Source organism: Stenella coeruleoalba, assembly GCF_951394435.1.
Source record: "Stenella coeruleoalba genome assembly, chromosome: 2".
In the NCBI taxonomy this organism is placed as follows: Eukaryota; Metazoa; Chordata; class Mammalia; order Artiodactyla; family Delphinidae; genus Stenella; species Stenella coeruleoalba.
The window spans coordinates 71530700-71552691 of record NC_137147.1 but is presented as its reverse complement, the minus strand read 5'-3'; the positions used below and the strand labels follow the sequence as shown (position 1 = coordinate 71552691).

The 21992-nt window shown below is 41.2% G+C and overlaps 1 long non-coding RNA gene across 7 annotated transcripts in view; it reads right to left on the bottom strand.

Moving 5' to 3' along the window:
- LOC307182973 overlaps positions 1–21992 on the bottom strand; it is a 459338-nt gene that overhangs the window by 222163 nt on the left and 215183 nt on the right. For all 7 annotated transcript variants that reach the window (XR_013827313.1, XR_013827314.1, XR_013827315.1 and 4 more), the window contains one exon: positions 19142–19208. This is a non-coding gene — a long non-coding RNA (uncharacterized lncRNA). The remainder of the gene's footprint in view (positions 1–19141; positions 19209–21992) is intronic.

The following is a 21992-nucleotide window of genomic DNA, read 5'->3' as shown; positions in this document are numbered from 1 at the left end:
CTCCAACTGACCCCCAAGTAGCCTCAGCTGACATTGGACATAAGAGTGAAGGCTGTCGAGTTCTTAGCTGACACCGGTGCCATTTACTTAGTTCTGAACACGAAAGGCAAATTCAGTCACGAAAGTTGTAAAATTATGGGACTAACAGGGAAATCCCAAGCACAGGCATTCATACAGCCACTAGAATGTAATCTGGATGAATACCAGATGGTACAGAACCTCAGGGCAGTCAATGAAGCCACCGAGGATGTATAGCCAGTAGCAGCTAATCCCTACACCCTGCTGGCCATTCTACTGTCCACCAGGACCTGGTATTCTGTATTAGATTTAAAAGATGCCTTCTTCTGTACTCCATTAGCCCCAGAGTCACAGGAAAGTTTTGCTTTTGAGGGGCAGGACCCAAACATGCAACAAAAACAACAATACTGCTGAACAGTCCTGCTCCAAGGGTTCAAAAATTCCCCCACCATCTTTGGGGAAACTTTAGCTACAGACCTAAAAGATCTACATTTGGAGGAGGGAACCTAGAATGGAGACAACATTCTGATTGCCAGCCCTAACTAAAGAGACCTCTGATAGAAATACTAACCACCCTGAACCACCTAGTCAATACAGCCTACAAGGTATCCAAGAAAAAGGTCCAAATATCACAAACTAGGGGGACCCACCAAGGCTTCATTCTCACAGGTCAGAGAAGCCTATTCCAGGAAAGGAAAGAAGCTATTTGCAACCTTGCCCCTCCTAAAACTAGAAGACAGTTTAGGGGTTTCCCGGGGATGGGTAGGTTTTGCCATCTGGATCCCTAACTGTGGTCTAATAGCCAGGCCTCTGTATGAAAAGTTGAAAGGAAAGAATGATACTCCTTTTGAATGGAATTCAGAATGAGAAAAGGCCTTTCAAGAATTGAAAAAGCAATTACTTTAGGCCCCTGTCCTGGCCCTCCCAGATTTAGCTAAACCCTCCTACCTTTACATTCATGAGAGAAGGGGAATCGCCCTTGGGGTATTAGCTCAAAAACTGGGACCCTTTACTGGAGTGGTTGCTTATTTCTCTGAACAATAACATCAAAACGCTAAGGGATGGCTTCCTTGCCTATGGGCAGTAGCAGCTCCTACAACACTGCTTAAGGAGTCTGAAAAGTTAACCGTTGGTCAGCCAATCACCATAGAGACTCCATACCAGGTTCAGGTTTTAGTAAGTTCTAAGGGAACACAGTGGCTCTACCCGTGAAGGTCGATTCAAGTTCAGGCTATGCTTTTAGACAACCCAGTGGCTACCATAAAAACCTGCCACACACTAAATCCTGTCACCCTGCTACCCACAGAAACAGAACCCCTGGCGCATCGTTGTATAGAAACCATAGACACTATCTATTCCTGTCACCCCAGCCCAGGAAGTGAGCCTCTCCCAAACACCAGAGAGGAATGGTTCACATATGGAAGCAGCTTTATGAGAGAGCAAAAGGAGTTAGAGGGATACACAGTGACCTCCCAGACCCAAGTCATGGAAGTTAGAAAGCTACCCCCGGGGAATTCTGCACTAAAGGTGGAGTGGATGGTCCTCACCTGAGCCTTGGAGCTCAGGCCAGGGAGGATCTTAAATGTTTACACAGATTCCTGTCACACATGTGCCATCCTACACGTACATGGGCTATTTAGAGGGAAAGAGGTGTACTTACTGCAGAAAATAACAGGTGAAACATGGCTTAAGCATATTGAAGTTCTTAGAAGCAGTTCAGCTTCCAAAAAAGGTGGCAGTGATTCATTGTAGGGGTCACCAAAAAGGGGATGCAGAGGTAATAAAGGGAAACGACAAGGCAGACGCAACAGCCAAAAGGGTGGCCTCAGAACTGGTAACTTGGAAACTACCCCTCATACCTCAAAGGCAGATCCATCCAATTATTCCCCCATTTACATAAAGGAAGAATTCAACAAAGCCTGAAAATGGAGTTTCATAGACATCTAGGAGGCCATGTGCGGCTAGTTAATGAACGTGGGTGATACCACTTTCCCCAAACTGCGGCTTGTCGAGCCATCAGGGAGGCTCATCAGGGAACTCACTACAGGACGGAAGCCCTATGTAACTGGTTGGTTGAGGTCATGGTAACTCCTGGAATGAACGGTAGAATCGGTCGAACAATTGAGACATGCCTCATCTGTACAATGAACACCCCCAACACCACACCACCCCTCCCTCCCAGCGGGCCCCAGACAAGGCCCATTCAGACCAGAGGGACATATCCTGGAGAAGATTAGCAGATTGATTTCACTGTCATGCCAAGTGTACTGGGCAATTTCAGGTATCCCTTGATGCTGGTAGACACAATTTTCTGGGTGGATAGAAGCATTCCCTGCTAGAACTGAAATGGCAGTTGCAGTGGCTAAGGCATTACTCAAAGAAATAATCCCCAGGTTTGGGCTCCCAGGATTTCTACAAAGTCATAATGGTCCAGCATCTGTGTCGCAAGTGACAAAGCGGTTAACAGGTGCCCTGGGCATAAAATGGACCGGGCACTCAGCCTGAAGACCCCAACCGACAGGGAAAGTAGAGAGATCCAGTCAGACCTTGAAATGGGCCTTAGTCAAGCTATGTCGGGGAACTCAAGAAAATTGGGTTAAGTTGCTTCTGATTGCCCTGCTTCTGCGGTGGTTAGTTCCAAGGGGTAAGTTAAAGTTAAAAGCATTCCAACTCATGTATGGTAGATCCATTCACAAGTCTGAGAGAAGGAACACCTTAGCTCCCTTGAAATAGGACAACTCAAGTATGCCCTCCAGGTGGAGCGATAATGGTAACTGCCACACCCACACACCTGGCCCTCCACGCCTTCTCTTCTGGACACCAGGTGAACCCGAAAACCTGGAAAAGCAGCAGCCCACAAGGTCAGTTCACTCCTAAGTGGAATGGGCCCGACTTGCTGATTCTAACCATACATTCTGCCCTGAAGCTGCAGGGATCACCCTGTGGGCACATCACACTTGAATGAAGAGGGCCCCTGAGCCCCAACCTCCGGAGAGACAACCTGAGGCAATGGACCCCTTGACTACTCTGTGAACCTCTCTCCGACCTGAAGCTTATCTTTCAAGAAAACAATAAAAGTGTGACCAGGGCAATAAAAGTGTGTCATGGCATTGAGCCTCACCATCAGGGCACACTTGTGCCTACAGGCAAAAGACCTAGACACTTCGATTTTTAGGAAAAATTTGACATGTGACAATGATTCTCTTGCTAATATTGGGGCCATGTATCTTAAATTGTTTGGCGTCCTTTGTCTCCAAAAGGTTACACAAATGCTGGTTGCTCAGGGATAGGAACCATCAGGGTCAGGACCTGGTCACAATCCAACAGACGTAAAGGCAGCTGGGGAGAAGCTCTGTTCCTCCACCCGGGTTATGACAACACCCCATATCAGCAGAAAGTAGTTACAGAAGACGAGAGGAATGAGGAGAAGGACAAAAGACAGAGGAGGGATTTGTCACTGGCAAAGCCCATTAACAATTCCTGGGGAATAAAATTAGAATCTGGGTAACGAACTAAAGTCTAACTTTTTTCTTTTCCTTTGTGCTTCATTTGGTGTCACTTGCTCATAGGGAACTGCAGGCAGAGGCCTTGCACCCGGCTCTTCGGACCGGTGTTCCTCCTGTGAAATGGCTGTGCTTGGCACCTCAGTCTGGGGGTCTGTGAGAGAAGTGCTGTGTGCCCCCGACACCTCAATTCAAGATGGCGGTGGCAGGCGCTGGGATCTAGAGCTGTGAACAGCACGCCTGTGCACAACCCGTGAGAACCCTACCCCCTCCCTGCCGACAAGGACCCTGTAAAGCAGCCTGGCAGGCCCGGGGGTCTTTTGGGGAAAGCATGTACTCTAGAGCGTGATCTTGCATCTCTCCATTCTTTGGTCAAAGAATAAAACTTTCCTTTTGCTTCCGAACGAAACTCGGTCTCCTTCTATTGGCACAAGTGACACCAGGCAGAGGGACCCTTGCTGGGGACAAACCTGGGAGGGTCGGTAAACAATAGTATCTCCACTTTTCAACTGAAAAAAATGAAGGCTCAGACAAGTTAAATAAATTGCCCAAGTCCACAGAGCTAGCAAACAGCAGAATCCAGGTCTCTTAGACTGCAAAATCTTTTCTTAACTGTCATGCTATGTAGCCAGCACACCAGGGAAAGGAAGTGGCGAAGTGCTCACACTTCCCATTCCTGTGGCATGAGCAACATTAGTCCCTAAGCTATTTCCTTCTGAGTCTGACAAAGTAACATAATCACTGGCTACACATTTTTCCAGGCATTTACTTCCAGTAGATAGGAAGTGGCACTTGAGATGAACCTTTCAGTGTCTGCTCTTAGCTGGTGTCTTTTCCAGAACATCAAGAATCATTGATAGAATAATTCATTGAGAATTAATCATATGTTTCGTTTCATTGTTATTTAACTATTTCTGTTGTAGGATACATCTTATCTTTCAACAGCTTTTAACTTCCACAGGGACAGAAACACAGTGTCTTTTTATTTTATTTTATTTTATTTTATTTATTTATTTTTGGCTGCGTTGGGTCTTCATTGCTGTGTGTGGCCTTTCTCTAGTTGTGGCTCATGGGCTCTAGAGCACAGGCTCAGTAGTAGTGGCGCACGGGCTTAGTTGCTCCGCGACATGTGGGATCTTCCCGGACCAGGGATCGAACCCGTGTCCCCTGCATTGGCAGGCAGATTCTTAACCACTGCGCCACCAGGGAAGTCCCACAATGTCTTTTATAAACTCCATTTTACTTAACATTATTGACATGGATCGTGTGTGCTTAGTAAGCACTGTGCAGGAAGACTGTGCATGAATGAATGAATGCTCTCAGGCTGTTTTCATAGTGTAAGGAATGTCTGAAGGAAAGCTTTCCTTCCTGTGACCCAAGTCTCCAACGTCTGAGTTGGGGAATCAGATTTTTTTTCCTGTCCTCTGAGCATTAAAAATGTGCGGAGGGATATTTTTTAGGGTTTTTAAAGAGAAGAGAAAGAAGACTTTGTCTTCTAACCAGTTAGATGTCAAATAACAAATGAAAACTGATGCTTGTCATTAAACAACCCTAGGAAAGTCTCCACTGATAATGCAGAGAGAAGCCTTTCCTGCCACCCCCTCCTCCCCCACGGCAGACTGGATTAAATTCCCCTTTCTGGTTCTCCCATGCTCCGCAGTAAATACTGAGCATCTCCATTGCCTTGTTTATCTTTGCACCACCCCCAGCATCCAGGAGTATCTGACACACAAAACTCTTCAATAAGTATTTGTTGCACAAACGGATATATATTGCTGTAACTTCAGGGGCTTGGGGTATGGGCTGGGAAAATAGGCCTCCCACTTGATTATTAACGCTGTGGATTCCCTAATAATAAAAAAGCACTTTTCTTTCTACAGTAAGAGATAAAAGGGAAATAAAAAGATTTCTGTCAGGGGCAACATTTTGTGGGGACACAATTAAACAAACATAAATAACTCAAACTCTTGCTAGAAATGAGAAGAAGGAAGATATAGGGGGCACTAGAAATGTGGAATGAGGGAAGTAGGGGATATTTATTGAATTAGTGGGGTGGAGACCCCGGAGATTATAAGAATACCTCACAGTTATTAGGCTCTTACTGTGTGTCAGCATTATTCTAATCAATATTTCATGGATTAACTTTCCATAGCTTTATGGATATTATAATCCCCACTTTATAGATGATGAGTCTGAAGCAGGAAAGACTGAACAATGCATCCAAAATCACAAAACTAGGAAGTCTTCAAGTCAGGTTTCAAATCCAAGTAACCTGCCTCCAGCCCATGCCCTTGACCTCTGTGCTCTCCTCCCTCTGTAGAAAGGAAGCTTTTGCCTGTTTCAGCATTCTGCCTAGAGCCAGCCCTTAAATGATTCCATCTGATAAATTCAAGGTTTCTATTCCTAATATAATACGAAGGCAAGACCTACTTACAGTTGTTCTCTTACAGTTGTTCCTAATTATTCTATTTGTGTTTACTTGGAATGCCTGAGGGATTTAATAAAGGTATTCCAATACATGGGCACAATCCTGAAGAAATCAATAGATGGAATAAAAATGAAGTGAGATATAAGCAAACTTTCTGTATTGAAATCATATCATTCACTGGAGACTGTATCATTCTGCTGCTGTGGGGAGCTAAGCTGCCCCATGCTTCTGTTTAAGAGAGCAGCAGTCCTAGCCTAGAAAGCTGTACTAATCAACTAGTAGCTGCAAGCTGTAGTACTGAACTTTGTGTTACAAGTGATGGTGGATGCAATGCTGACACACCATAGTTTTCATCTGATGATCCCAATCCACTTAGAGTGTAATAGTTGCTCTCAACCTTTACTATCTTAAATACCACGAAGAGATTGAATCATCACAGGGAGGGCAAATGGAATGCATGCAATGGGTCATATAATGGGATGGTTGTTTTGTTATATAATGTAACAATCATTCCAAATAAAAAAATGCTTGGTGTCTCTCTAAGGAGTATACTTATGCTGGAGCATCTATGTGGGCTGGGGTCACTGCAAGACAGTAGAACAGGCAACTGTGTATGGGATCTATCTATGGAATATTATTTAAGGCCTTTTACCCTACTGCAAGAAACTCTCTCCCTGAAACATTTGTACATTTATGCTGTCAACAAGAATTCATTGAGTACTTGTTATGGATCAGACATTTGTAGTCGAGGTACAGAGTCGTGTTTGAGCTAATGCATAATGATGATAATGTGTGATGGGATCTGTAATAGGAGATGCCATCTGTCCCAGGAACTCAGCGTGGCATATGAGGTCTTTACCTTCTGGGTGCAGCTAGCTCCATCTCTCTACTCTTCTCCCAATTCAACTTGGTTCTAGCCGTGGTGGAAATCCGGAATTGCCATTACAAGGGCACTGTTTTTCACGGTATCATGGTGTCTACGAGCTATTACCTTCTGCTTTAAACGACAGTCCCCATCTTCTCTGCCTGGTGAACTCACACTCATCCTTTAAGGTTTAGTTCAAAGGCAACCTCCTTGTTGAAATCTTCCCTTATTTCTCCATCTTTTTCTCTTTCTTCCACCCTTCAGTAAACCTTTCGTTCTTTAAGCTCGAAAGCATTTTGTTCTTACCTCTCTTACGGCATTTATTATTTGACATTATATCATAGCAATTTATGGACATTTTGGTTTTTACTCCTATTGGTTTGTAAACTCTTTAGGTCAGGGATCATGTATTTCTTCCCCTCTAACACTCATTATTGGAAATTGCATGTTGTTAAAAATGTTTTTTGATTAACACAGTGAATTAATGAAAAATAAATAGCATTTGCTTAGGAGCTATTGTGAAATTTACATATGTTACATCGTTTAATTTTCAGAATAATCCTGCAAGATAAATATCATCATTTTACAAACGAGGAAACTAAATGGGTTAAATGAGTTGCTCAAAGCCACACAGATCAGAAATGGTGAACTGATCTGGTTTTAATGGTCATCTTCTATTTATCATCCTACAAAAAATAAATTAAAATGGTTGTGTAGCTGCACACAGGGTCTTTTCATTTTACGTCCTTGCTACTCAAAATGTGATTGACAGATCAGCACCACTGGCATTACCTGGATGCTTGTAAGAAATGCAAAACCCTAGGTCCCACATACACCTATGAAATCAGAACTTGCATTATTAGCACTATCCCCAAATTATTCTTATGGGCATTAAAGATTAAGAAGCACCGATTTCTTTAAAAAAAAAAAAAGGTCATGAATAAGCTAGGGGCAAGACGGGAATAAAAACGCAGACCTACTAGAGAATGGACTTGAGGACATGGGGAGGGGGAAGGGTAAGCTGGGACAAAGTGAGAGAGTGGCATGGACATATATACACTACCAAATGTAAAATAGATAGCTAGTGGGAAGCAGCCTCATAGCACAGGGAGATCAGTTCGGTGCTTTGTGACCAGCTAGAAGGGTGGGAGAGGGAGGGTGGGAGGGAGGGAGATGCAAGAGGGAAGAGTTATGGGGATATATGTATATGTATAACTGATTCACTTTGTTATAAAGCAGAAACTAACACACCATTGTCAAGCAATTATACTCCAATAAAAATGTTAAAAAAAAAAAAAAAAGAAGCACCGATTACCTGCAGTTTATCCTAGGTTTACCATGGTTCCTGGCTTTTTCAAAACTTCCTAGTTTATACAGCTTATCGCAGACAAATAGAAGATTGATGCTCATTGTGACATTCAACCGCTAAGCAGATGAAAGCCTGCAATTACCGATTTGGGCATATCTATCCTAGAAGAATAGTAGAACCTTCCCTAATTTTCTGACATCCTTCTTTCCTTGTTTCTCCACCTCCTTCAATCATTCTTTGAGAGAAGAGGGCTGGTTAAAACTTTCACTTATTCACAAATGTGAAAATATTTTGAGTGCCTCTCATTAGGATTCTTATATTGTAAGGAATAAAGTACTACTCAAGTTAGCAACAAAGAAGGGCGGCTTAGGAACACATGTGGAATGGATTAAGTAGTGGGCTCTCAGATATCTAAGTACATGCTCTGTAATAGATTTGGTCCTCATGGAGGTGCTTCTGAACTCTATGTCCTTTAAAGATCTCAGGGGCAGGAGTTTGGGGGTCTTCTCCTAGTGATTTACCACTAATGAAGTTTAGCTACCCAATCTCATCTCTCCCCATCACTAGAGTTACCCTGTCTGTTCCTCTGTTATTTCCTCTTTTGACTGGAAAGTATTTTTTTCCTTTTCCCGCTCAAGCTCTAAAGACTGAGAGTATAATTGGCTAATCTCATGAAATCAAGGCGTCCACCTGGGCAGATCCCTAGGTGGCATATTAGTATATGAAAACATTTCCTGGGTCAAATGTCTTGTTCTGGTTCCATTCTCCATGGCTTGGGGTATAGAATTGTTTCTTCCATAAGTAAACTTTGAATTTCTGCAGAAATTTGAGAAGGTCGGTTTCCCTTAGAAAGGGGTATGAATGGGCAGCTCTGTTAAGCAGGTCTAGAGAAAAAAGGAAAGAAATAAGTTAACTTTTCCCAACTCAGGGATGAAGAGCTTGCTAGCTTGTTATATACTCAGTAGATGTGACTAATTGCTACATTCTGCATTCTTCTGCAAATCATGGTATTACGGTAAGAGAGAAAACAAGGAGTCCATTGGCTCATTGACTTAATTTTTTAAGCAGATATTTATTGAGCACCTACTACTGGTCAGATATTCTGTAATCTGAGAGTTGCAAAGATGCATAGAATATAGCTGATGTCTTCAGGATGGTTACAATCTAGTGGTCACAACTATATAAGGAAATGCTCCCAAAATTCATTTCATCTAAAAACATAAGTGGATAGCCCACGGGCCAAAGATGCAGCTTTTGTGTATATTCTCCTCTTGCTCAATTTCTCTCAGAATTTATTTGTGGGAAACTAAAATTAATTTGCTGCTAAGATCATCGTCTTCACTTATCCAAGCAATACGGAAAGAAGTCAGAATGAGTAAACCTAGCTTATAGCTGAATGACTTTTTTGAAAAATTGAAGGACTAAGAGTTGAACTACAATTACCTGGTACTATTGTAGGGTCTGTCATAAGTGCTAAGTCTAGGACATTGTGTTATCTTCGGGCAAGGAGGGGACATAATAAATTTTAAAATGAGGGCACCGTGTTCTGTCAGATCTCTGCAAGTGTCCAATTTGTGCACTGTTTGAAGCATGGTTTTATCTGTAATTAATACTGGACTATCTTATTCTGACAAAGTCAGAAGACAACTATTTTGCAGCAAATTGAGAGAGATAAAATATGGGATTGTTGGTGTACATCATGGAACTCAACTCTTACCTTGCTCAAAGAACCAGCTCTCAAAGTGTTATCACACACTCATGGTAGTAGTTCTCTGTTTCTAAGTAGAGTGACTTAGATGGGGCTGTTCTACTCATTCAAAATCTATTTTCTAGCATGGCTAGAACTTGGTGAAGGTTGAACTACGTGAATATTAAAGATTATTATGCTGATTATACCCTTATTATCAGATTATTATGCTGCATACATTTTCAGGGAAGGTATTAAAAGCACTCTAAAAAAAGAGCAAGTGGGAGAACTGGGTAACAGGTGGGAGGAAATGTCTAGAAAGATCTTCTCTAAGATTCTCCTAGGTGTCCTCTATCTTGGAGGAGAACTGAGCATACACTAGATATCCAGCAAAGAGTTGTTCTTATTTTTGTTTTCTCTTTCATCCAGTTGATTAGGAACAATTAACAGCACAGAACATGCTCCAGGGAGCTCTGGAGAGAACATAAGGAAAGCACTAGAGTCAGCTCTTGACTTCTTTTCTGAACATTGGAATTGTCATTCTTTTTTTTTCTCTCTCTCTTCTATCTGGTGGGTGGCTTTGTAAGGAAGAATTTGGGGCCTCATGGCACCTCAACAGTGATGAGAAATTTTTGTACTCAATAGCTAGTTTTTAGTTAGTTCTTCCTTTCAAAGAAATCTTATGCAATATTTCTACTGCTATATCAGCAGTAGCTGGCATATCTGTAGCAAATTCGCTCAACATGCTTACCACTTTCTGGGTCCAATACAAATGGCAATCCATTTTGGCAGATGGACCCAGAAAATGAAAGCTTCTTTGGGAAATAGACTTAATAGAACTAATTTAGATCTCGTGGAGGAAACTGGAGCAAAAGCCACTGGCACAAAATAAATATTTTGTTTGGTTTGTTTTCATCAGGTAGGTTACTTTGATTCACCCTTGTTCAGGATGTTTCTCTTTTGTTTATGTTACTCTAAATATTACATATCATGAAATATAAAAACAATTAAACATAAACTTCCAAACTGGTCACCAAAGTAGCAGTGGATTTTCGAAGTGGCAAGGGGTAAGAGTGGGAGACTTTTGCAACTGTCCAGAATCTCCTTTAGGCCATCGAATGCCCCTCATAGACATACAATCTTACTGTTAAAACAGCAGAATCACAATTCCTCTGCTCTCTGTCTTGATCAGATTGCCACCTACGATCACTACAAAATAGAAATTTTGCAAGTACCACTGTTGCTCTTCCATCAACATTAGCTGGAACTCTATTAAGAGTCAACTGTCGTAAATATGTTCCTGAGAGTTTGCTATCCTTAGTTCTCTTGCTCAGGACAAAAGAAAAAAATAATAAGATCTCTGAAAAGTTCCTATAGTTCAGAGACTTGGTCAAAGATGTTTCTCTCTGTTTTTTTAACCATGATGTTTCTCTCTGTTTTTTTTAGCCAAATATGAGAAAAGTAATCATCAGTAGCCAGAAGAATCTTCAGATTCAGGGATGTTGTTATAATCGGGTCAGTTGAGCCTTCTTTCAGCTCATTCCACGTCGCAAAGCTGTCATTAGACCTATGCTTTCTTTGGAGCAGGTACGTTCAAATACCACCAGGTTGCAAGCCTGGGGCTGCCAAAGGTAAACTAGTGTCAGTGAGCATATCACGTTGCAGAAGCATCATAATAATTGTATAGACAGCAAAGGATTGCATTTCACTACCATGCAGCATCCAATACGTAAGGCAAATGCAAACAAGCTATTGTCACCTACCAGGATTGGGAACCCGAAAGTAAAAACTCCTAAGCTGTTCATCACAGGCTTAAATGAGCCCATTAGACTTACATTAGACTTAAGAGAAAAAAGTGCTACTGAATTGTCAGGGATGTAAAATTTCCTAATGCAAGAGAAAGATCACTACAGATTCAAAAGCTGAGCCTTACTGTATTATTTCCATCTTATTTTCAATTTGGAAAATTCATAAGGCCAATATGGGTATTGCTTTTATGAACTTGTTAAAAGAGATGACAGAAGAAATATCTTAGCATCATTTCCATATTTGTCTTTTTTTTTTTTTTTCTCCCTGCTAGGAGTACTGCTGAGACAAAATGGGATTTAGGAGAAACTTGTTTGTTTCTGGTGTATCCGCTGCTGATCAAAAAGAATCAAACAGAAAAGAAATCCATGGTAGAATTTTGAAACCTGATTTTTATCAGAAGTTTATTTTGATTTTATTATGTTTGATGCTAGTGAGGGATTAGACAGACATGAAAGGTTTTGAGTATAGATTTTTAGAACTGAGTGATGAGCAAAACTGACAATTCATATTCTTATCAAATCCTTTTGCGTCTTTTACAAAATAGAAGTTTTCTTGAATTTTCTGACATCTTCACATCTCACCCTGCCCCAAACTTGGAGGCTCTGTGAAACAGAAAATTTGAAAAATACTAGCAAGAAAGAATTTTCAGCAGCAGAGACAGAGCTTTTCTTTGCTAGTTTCAGGTCAAAATACAAACTCCAATCAAGAGAAAGTTATCTATGTTGTCTGGGAACTGGTTGAATTTTTGCGTAGCCAGGTGATCCCAGGAAATCTTCTAGATGATGACTTTTAGTTTATAAAAACATTATAAAGCAAAGGAACAACTAAATCATCTTTATGTCTTCTGCACATGGGTCATGGCAGTCTTCTAAGCTCTTTTGACTTGCTTTGGCAGAATGAAACCTTTTCAGTTCAAGGATGCTTTCTTCTTCATCATGTCATCACGTGGCTATCATTACCACTATTATGACTACCACAATTATCTAAATATTTAGTAAGTGTACATCTTATTAGCTCCATTAGGCAGTGGAAGCATGAAAGACCTCCACCTCATTAGGCAGGGTAAGTTATCAGAGTTAATCAACAACTGATGCCTGTGGTTTGTTCCTATTCCTATTGAATCAGCTCCACGGACGCCACATGATTCGGGAAGATAGCTTCCGATTTAGAGAGCTCCAAGGATATTATGGCTTCCGGGAACTGGGCAAGCACTCTCGCATGAAATTCTACGCTCCTTCTCGAATGCACTCCATCTCTTCCAGATACAATCTCAGAAAACAACTGAACAGTATGTGAGTTGGAATCATGAGGCGAATAGTGGAGGAAATTATATGGAGTAACCAACGGGATTGTTTCTTGTACTGTACCGTCTGGTAGGGGACTATAGCTTTAACCATATTCTCAATGCTAAGAACAGACTAAAGGGTGTTAACACCACTGAGATTAAGTTTCTGACCTACCTTTCGAATGCATTACACTATTTAGAGCACTATTTGGAACACTACAGGAGAAACGTATGAGGAAAGAAGGCTGAAGGGGTACTGGCTTTAATTTTAATTTCTTCTGAATTAGATTGCATTCTAAAATCCCAAGTGTACACATTAGTCTACAAAGAGGCAAATAATTATGAAAGTGCTCCAGTCACCACTGTGTATGGCCAGACTGCTTGTTAGAAGCAAGGATAGGCGACGGTGCAGAGTGGCAAGAACATTTTGTCCTGCATTAAGCCCTGCTTCTCTCAGAGGCTGTGTGTCAGATGCCTGGTACCCTGGTTCTTTGAGCGGGTGAGCCAATTAGCACATTTCCTAGTCTGGAACTGTGGTTGCTGTGTGTGTGATCTGCATACTGATTCAGCTGGGATTTGACCTTCTGGGAGGAGAAAAACAAGAATCCCAGGTGAGAGAGAACATTGGCCTAGATTTTCCTATCTCCTCTCCCCTGTTCTTTATTTCCAAGCATACCCACCTAGTAGTTTTTTCTGGCTAATTCAGAGACTGGAAAGCAGTCTATTCCAGTTGAAAATTTAGACCAATGTATAGGATAAAAACTATTAAAAATCATAATTTTTACTTCCTCTGCAAATGTCAAAAATGAAAAGCAGGTAGCTGCTTGTAATAGTGACACTATTGGCCCACATGAGGGCAGTACTAGGTAGTCAAAAGCCTCCAGGAGCTTCCAGGGTATGCGAAGAATCTGGCAGGAGCAGAACTTTGAATGCATAAAGCAGAATCAGGTTAGTTTTTCATAAGCACAAGATTCCTTAAAGCCAATCATTATACTGTTCTAAATGTTCCTGCTGAAGGAATTAGGAAGGAAGGATGTCTACCAAATTTCCGGCTGCTGCATAATCACTTGCCAGGAGATGTTAGAGAAAGTTTTGACTGATTATTCCATTTAACACTACTTTTAACATACACAATATGAGACAAACAGAACATTTCTTATCACATTATCAAATGCTATTCAATATTCGCTTGGAACGGTAAAGGTATTGATATATCTTAGGTATAGATTTTAAGTTTCTTATTGTCTGATGTGATTAGTTGTTTTCTGATAAATTTTCAAATAAAGAATTTCTAGGGAAGATGGAAATGTAAGTGTACATTCATTGCTAGTGGAATGTTACCAGTATATTTACTGCCTGGAGGTTATTGGTGGTTTAATGATATTGAACAAGTCTCCTTCACATAGGTCTCTTTATGTTAAACAGTTACATAAACAAACATTGGTGTAATTACGCATTCATGTGATCTGAAGAGTTTTCAGTGTTGGGAGAGGACATCTTTTCTACCAAGACCCTTGGGATACATGATTTTGGTCATCTGTTAGGCACACTTTAGAAATTTAAGCAAAGAAACACTTTTTAGATGGTGATGTCCCATTCCAATCTCCAGAAAGCAAACTTGGAATTAGCTGATGAGCTCCTGATCATGTTAGGTCATGTGAAAGCAGTGGCCAATGACTATAACCAGCCTGGGGCACAGCATTATGATGCAAGCTAGACAACTTTCCAGGCTCCCCTGGTGATAGTTTGCACTGACCAGAAGAGAAGAATATCCGCCTTTGACGTCATTAACACTGGCTCTTGAAGTCCTTCTCCCTCTATGAACCTCCTTCTTTTCCTTTCCTAGTCTCTCATCTTTGGGACAAAATTAAACACTGAATTCTCTCCATCTTCTTCCTTAACTTTATCTCCCATTCTGCTGATACACATACCAGAACATTCATTTGCACCGACGGAAACTGTTTATCCCTGAGGGGATCATTTGGTACGTAAATGGCCGGAGCAATAAGATTACTGGAGAAAATTCAGTGTTTGCCTTTACGTTCGTTTTCAAAACCTCAGTACAAAGGTTATTTCTCCCATCAAATGGCTACTTAGAATAAGGTATATTCAGATGCACATCTTTTTGCTTGCTTTAAAATGGTACCTCGGGGCTTCCCTGGTGGCGCAGTGGTTGAGAGTCCGCCTGCCGATGCAGGGGACGCGGGTTCGTGCCCCAGTCCGGGAGGATCCCACATGCCGCGGAGCGGCTGGGCCCGTGAGCCATGGCCGCTGAGCCTGAGCGTCCGGAGCCTGTGCTCCGCGACGGGAGAGGCCACAGCGGTGTGGGGCCCGCGTAACGCAAAAAAAAAAAAAAAAAAAAAAAAAAAAATGGTACCTCGGAGTAGCATGATGGGAACTGTCTTCCTGTTCCATGAACGTCTTAAACAAGGGAGAAAGTATCTGCTTTGCCTCAGTCTGGGATTTGGCAAATACAATTTCTCTGATTGATTTTTCTATTCTAGTTTAGAAAATGACTAAAATGGCTATGAATTTGAACCTTGCCATACATTACCTTAGCGTCGTCTGGCAAGTTGCGATAAGCCAGTGTTATGTAAAAATGGCTGGGCCTACCCTAACCCTTCTGGAAGTCAGTACACAAGCTCCATTAACACTTAAGCACTATTATACAATCGCTTTGCCTGTGTGGCTATACTATTTTAATGAGCATACAGGGAAGTGAATTGCATAGAAGATGTAGTGATAAACAACAGATTCATCTTCTTAATAACTTGGGACTTTGGCTTGCTGGATTTTAATTGTCCCCTCTTCTAAAATACTAAGTAGAATCTATAACATGGTAAAATGGTTTCCTCTTGCTTTTGGGGTAGAGAAGACAGGATTAAGTTTAACCTATCTCTATTCACTTGTCAGGTCCCTTAGGGCACCCACATTAAAGCATGGTCTCCTTTGTGCTTTCCGCTCTGGCAGTACCAGACTCCCACCTCTTCCAACCCCACTTACTTCCTCTTTCTAGTTCTAACTTGATCATTAGCAAGAGAGAGGAATGAATAAAAAGAGAAAAACAAAAAGTAATTAATTCACTGAAGTGCAGCTGCAAATGAATTTTTGAAATAAATTATTAATTTTCTCTTTAATATTTCTGCATTGATACTGCTCTGTATCTGGGGATTGGGAGCGACAGCCTCGTTGCTTCACAGCAACAGTGCCCTGGGTAGAGACGGCAGCACCTCACAGTAACTAGAGGGTCTGTGCTAACACGATATTTCTCCCGTTCATCATCAGCACCATGCTTTTAGCCAGCAGCATTCTAAACACGCGTGGGTTTTAACGTCTACGGTAGGTAGAGCAGGCATGAAGGATGGGAACAGTTGCAATAAAAGAGGTCGAATGCCTTATCCTCTGGTGTCAGCTTCCTAAAATACTGAAACCAAGACAAAAGCTTAACATGTATGATGATTCTTAAGGAAAAAGGTGGCAGCACAAATCTGAAATCTTTTTGCTTATGTAGGAGGGAGAAAAAAAAATGCTGGATTGTGAAGGGGACGTTAGAGTAGGGAGGTCTGGGTGTCAAAGGCACGGAAAAGAGTTACAACTCTTTGTACTTCCTGACCAAGCCTGGGCAGCGATCTGGGACTGGTGGGAGGGAAACAGCACAGGACTACCTCCACTGAACTCCACATCTTCAGTCGGCTCTAAACCCAGATTACAGAATGTACCTTTTATCTCTCCCTTTGCTCAAATCAAATGTTATCAGGAAATCTGCTTTTCTTGACCTCTGCGGCATGTGGATGGAATGTAAACCTAAGCATTATATGGAAAAACTATTTTTGGTAACAGAAAGCTACAGTACTGCTTCTGTGTTCAAAGATGTTGGCTCCAAATGCCAGAGGAATGATTGTTTCCACTTAAAGTGATTGATATGTCTACACACACTTGAGAGATAGAATTTCGTTACCTATTCTTTCTGTGGGGACTGACTGAATACAGTTTCAAAGGAAAGAGGGAGCACATTTGTATAACAGAGTACCATTTTCTTCCGCGAAATGGAGAAAAAAAAAACCCCAAAACCCAATATATAAAGGGAGAAATGTGGATGTTAAATAAAGAAAATTAAGATATTGAAAGAGTGAAGAAATTACTACTACAGAAGGATATTCAATACATACAGTAATTAGGCTTTTAGCTTTCTGTTCAATGACAGTGAAATATTTCTATTGGTTCACTTGCAGAAGTATTTATTTTTAAATTACCTATAATGATTAAGCACAGAAAAAAATAAGGATTACAAAAGGCAACCTAACAAAATTCAATTTATTCCCTAATAATACTTAAGAATTAATGCTTTCATTTGGTGTGGATTTGAAGACTTGGAAACTCAAGTTTCCCAATACCTTGCAGACAATTTCAGAAGAGAAAATTAAGAAATCCAAACTCTAATTTGGGGTCAAACATAGGGGAAAACAACTTAATGAGCTCCTAAAAATGTAATGTTCTTTTATAAAATGAGAAATCCTTCTGCAACCTAAAAATCTGTTTTCTCTCAAATATTTTTCTCTAATGCTGTTTGATTACCTCCTAAAGCCATTATTTCCAGCAGAGTCACAGAAATCCTCAGCTGTGTAGGCGGTCCCAGTAAATTTAGCAGCCAAGCCACATTTTGACATGTTAAGAATAGGCGTACATAAATCTTCTCCAGCTTCTGCTGAGAAGATTAAATCTTTCTTTTCAAGAATTTGCTAAATTTCTGGAAATGCTGTAATATAACAAATGACTTGTAGACAAGCCTGAAGAAAGAGTAGAAGATAATGGAATCCCTTTGTTCAAGAACCAAAGCAGAAGCTAAGGGAAAATTCTGGACATTCCTCTTTAGCTAGCAGAAAAGAGAGAGGGGCTGGGGCAAACGAAATCAATCTGCTGGCAGTAGCTCTTGGACATGAGCAGGGGCCTGTCAAAACCTTCAAAGAAGCCCCTCTGTTGTTAAGAGGGGTTTCTGTTTTCAGAACCAATCTCTTCAGAACAGAGATGTCATAAATAAGGTTTCAATTAAAAGAGACCCTCAAGAATCTGAATTTCATTGTTCTTCCTTACACATAGTCAAGGGGGAGGATCCAGGATCATTAACTCTGTCTCCCAAATCTACTTCAAATATATTTCTTAACCTTCCTCTGAATTGGAAGGGCTCATTTTATTGAGCAATACAGAGAGAAGGCTTCATCTACTTAATATGTACCTCTGTCAGTTTGGGATACTTAACAAAGCACCATAGACTGGTGGCTTATTACCAACAGAATTATATTTTTCTCAGTGCTGGAGGCTGGCAGCCTGAGATTAGGGTGCCAACATGATAGGGCTCTGATAAGAGCCTTCTTCTGATGTGCACACTTCTCACTGTATCCTCACAGGGTGGAAAGAGGCTAGAGAGCTCTCCAGGGTCTCTTTTATTAGGGCACTAATCCCATTCATGAGGGTTTCACCCTCATGACCAAATCACCTCCCAAAGGCCCCACCTCACAGTACCATCCCACTGAAGGTTAGAATTTTAACATATGAATTTTGAGAGGACAGAAACATTCAGTCCATAACAATGTGAGTATGAGAAACCTAGACTGTCTAGCATAAGCAAATGAGGAATTTATTGACAGAATACTGGGCAGATAAGAGAACTGAAGAGGGCTTCCCTGGTGGTGCAGTGGTTAAGAATCTGCCTGCCAATGCAGGGGACACAGGTTCAAGCCCTGGTGCAGGAAGATTCCACATGCCATGGAGCAACTAAACCCATGTGCCACAACTACTGAGCCTGCGCTCTAGAGCCCGTAAGCCACAGCTGCTGAGCCCGCATGTCACAACTACTGAAGCCTGTGCACCTAGAACCCGTGCTCCACAACAGGAGAAGCCACCGCAGTGAGAAGCTCGAGCACCGCAACGAAGAGTAGCCCCTGCTTGTTGCAGCTAGAGAAAGCCCGTGGGCAGCAACGAAGACCCAATGCAGCCAAAAATAAAATAAACAAATATATTTTAAAAAAAGAGAACTGAAGAGAGGGACTGAATGGGCTCTGGGAAAGTGGGATCCAAAGTTGCCCCAACATAGTCAAAACAAGGCATTCTCACTGGGGTTTGCAATCGGGATGACTCTGCATCAACTGTTGTCAAAGCATGTGTCACTCCTCTCTGATACTTCTAAATGCCAAGGAAATAGAGTCTAACTGGCTTAACATGACTCATGAGCTCACTCACCGGCTGAGGATGAAGTTGGAGAGGGCGTAGCCATCAGGACCACGTGGAATGGTGAAGGCATAGTTCTCTGAAAGAAAAAAAGACTACTGTTACCAAAAGAAGAAGGTGGGGATCTTGAACAGCAAGAAATGGACATATAAGAAAAGAGAAATAATGCCACTAGCAAGCAAGCTTAACCTCCCAGTCAGATCATTCTGGTTTAAAAAGCTGACGTTTGTCTCTCTTATTAGCACTTGCTCCTCTCCCCTGTATCGTACTTTTCCTAAAATAAGTAAAGTTGCCCTTATAAGTCACAGAAATTTGACTCATATTCTGTTTGATGGGACAGTAGAGAAGAAAGTCTGGGAAAGAGTAGGAATGCTCTAGCAGGTACATACTGGCCCCAGATACTATGTGAAATCATATCAACTAGACAGATCCAAACACATTAGACACATATATCTAGACAGAGCTCCATACCCACTGAAAGACCCCAAAGCCACATGGCTAGCCTTCTCTCGTACCTTTTGAGTATATACCTTCTACCTTAAGAGGTAGAGTCTTGCTATTTTAGATGATTCTGTTACCAGGATTTCTATTTAACTGCAATCTATTGGCACTACTCTTTGTTAAAAGTCCCCTGAAGTGTGGTTATGTTGTGACCCTCAGCATCTACAGTTTCAAGATTAGTTTCTCAGGACATCACTTTGGACAATAAATGTTTTTTCCCCCTCTCCAGCAACCTCCAACCCCACATGCCAAGACTGACTCATAAAAAAAGGACCTACAACCTGAAGAATTGGTTCTTGAGAAAATACATTTTCACCTAGGGAAAAATATATCTCAGTTCCACTAGTCTCTGAGCTCCTTATTTATCTGTATATCCCTGGAGCACCTAATGTGTGTTTAGTGTGTTCACTGAATCAATAACTGAAGAACTGAGTTAGTATATAAATAAACACTTACATGTGTTTGGCTATCAACTAAATCCCATCCAGAAATGTTTAGAGCAGAAATCTTAGAGATTATCTCATGTAACCCTATCACTTATTATAAGCTTAGACATAGAGGCCTAGAAAAGGAAAATGACTTATCCAAGTGCTAAATCTAATAAATGGCATGACAGAAAACTAAAGTGAGATGTTCTGACTTTAAATTCAATACTTTTGCCACTATAACATCCAGGTAATTCACAGTAGGTTCTTAAAGTGTGGCGTCTCTCAGGTATACGGGTTTTTTTTAATAGATACCCCTGTAGACTAAAAGCAGGGTTAGATTTAAAAGAATAGTGTTAGAATAATAAAGAGGCAGACTTTGAGACTGAGGTTTGGGACAGAGACTGCCTAATTATAATCTTAGCCCTGTAAATGGTCAGTACAAGATACTCTATTCGTATAGAAGGGGCGAGTTCTTCACTACCTTCTCAATCTATCCATAATCTTCACTGTTCAGTCCCCGGACTAGGGACACCTGACTGGGGGGGGATATTTCCTTGAGATGCCATGATAACCAGAACCTCTATTTATTGACAAGCTTGAGTGATTTTTAAGGGAAGGGGGTGGCCTTCCTGCAGCCTTTCTCTCGGATTTTTGCCCCACTCAAAGAGGTCTGCTGCCTGTGCCTCAGTTGTGAGAATGAATGCATGAAGACCAGAGAACCACTGCAGCAACAACCTCTGAAGTGTCATGGACCACCTTCACAATGGGGTGGTATCTTCAGCTCTGTACCTCCTCCCCTCACCATAATTAAAGTGTCTCTTCTGGCCCCATCGCATTGAACCTGTTAAAGACTCTTCAATTTAGGTTATATGCCGATGACTCACAATTATCTATTTCAGGACTAGACCTCATTTTTGAGTTCCGGACCCATATATAATATATCCTAATAGACTTCTCTAACTGAACATCTCATAGACACGTCAAGTTTAATCCATCTAAAATGGAATTCATGATCAAACCTACTTTTTATATCCTGTTCCCAAGCCAGAAATCTGAGCTTCATCCTAAAATCCTCCCTGTACTTATCAGTGACATCCAATTTGTTAAGTCTCATTGATTCCAGTGGTTTGAGGAATTGGTTTCAGTGGTCAGTCTCTTTTGTCTGACTATAGAGTGGTTTTTTCAGAGTGTGGGTATTGGCATGATTAAGACAAAAAACTATTCTGAAAAGAGATCTGGTGAAAAGTAACTCTAGCTCTGAAAAATTTCTCGGACCAGTTAATGACCTACTCTCAACTTCCTTTTAACCTACCCAAAATGGATTAGCTAAATAATTTTTTTCACTTTGAGTACATTTGCATGAGTCATGTGGAGAACAAATTTTTTAAATACTCAAGGGAGGAAAGGAAATGTTTCTCTCCTCTGGTCCTTTTTGGGTTAATCATGCTGTGTTGGTTTGATATCCCATCCCTATTCCGACACCAACAGGCAACACGAGACTCAACCGTCTGATCTGTGAAGAGGAAGGGTTATTTTGAATCCTAACGCAAACTCTGTGTCTTCACCCAACTCCAGGAGGGTAGAAATCAAATCTATGTAACTGTTGTGTTTACAGTAAACACAATGATACGGGCAAATTACATTAAAAATTCACTTTGGTGATTAAATCTTGCTTTCATTTAGGAGTAAAAGAGCAAAAAAAAAAAAAACAACTCTTGTGTTAAAATACCTAGGTTACTACTGGCTTTATAATATCCACTATTTTTATACAGAAAATGAAAAGTCAAATTACATTTGCCTATACTGTCCATGAAGGGTTCTGTAAAGACTCCATAAAGCAGAGCCCTGTGATCCCACCTGCCAATATAGAGAAAATGACACGGATGTGAATCTCAACTCAATAGTCTAGGAGTTGCTTGGATATTCTTTGTTCT